The sequence below is a fragment of the Pteropus vampyrus genome, unplaced genomic scaffold (assembly GCF_000151845.1).
Source record: "Pteropus vampyrus isolate Shadow unplaced genomic scaffold, Pvam_2.0 Scaffold151, whole genome shotgun sequence".
Classification (NCBI taxonomy): domain Eukaryota; kingdom Metazoa; phylum Chordata; class Mammalia; order Chiroptera; family Pteropodidae; genus Pteropus; species Pteropus vampyrus.
In genome coordinates, this window is record NW_011888932.1 from 2,222,683 (window position 1) to 2,223,447 (window position 765).

General features: G+C 35.3%; 1 pseudogene; it reads left to right on the forward strand.

The window, feature by feature from the left end:
- Positions 1-318: 318 nt before the first annotated feature.
- LOC105298358 lies at positions 319-488 on the forward strand (annotated as a pseudogene).
- Positions 489-765: the final 277 nt, after the last annotated feature.

Here is a 765-nt window from a genome sequence, read left to right on the forward strand (position 1 = left end):
AAATATTTATGTGCCAACCAGGAATGCAATGGTGAGCCAGCAAGGACATCCTCTATGTCGTTAAGGAACCTCAGTTTGGTGAGGTTGAAAGAAGTACAATTATAGTTTAATGAAAGAGGCCTGGGGGAAGGGGAAAGGGCCAGAAAAACATGATGGAATTGATTCTTGGAAGGGTTTAGTGTAAAAACAGTTACATTTGAATTTCAGTATAAGTATGTTCCAGATATTATGTGGGACAAATTTGTACTAAAAATATATTTATTGTTTATCTGAAATTCAAATTCAAATTCCTTTTTCTTTTGCCTCCTTGAAAGCAAGATGGGTCACCAGAAGCTCTTTTGGTGTCATCTGCGAAAATTCAGCCAGTATTCTTGTTTTTGCTATGCCTGCCCAAACTGACACGGTCAGATCCAAAAATATGGCCTCAATATGTTCATCAGTGTTTCCATAAGTATGAGAAGGATATAAGCTTCATCGAGTTAGACTAAAGGATCTTCCTTGAGTGGATCATCCAAGACATCTATCTGATGAAAGAAACAGTGCTAGCTCTCTGTACATTAAACAACAAAAACCAAAAGAATTTGAAATATTTAATTGGTTATAGAAATCTCTTTTTTAAAGTTTACTGTTATCTTTCAATGGATTCATCTTCAAAATATATGACTTATTTCTCCTTAGTTATTTAAAAATATTCATGCTGAAAAAAAAGGGAGAATTCTTTCTTTCTGCCTCTCTCCCAACTGGGATAGCGGTGTTCTCCCAACT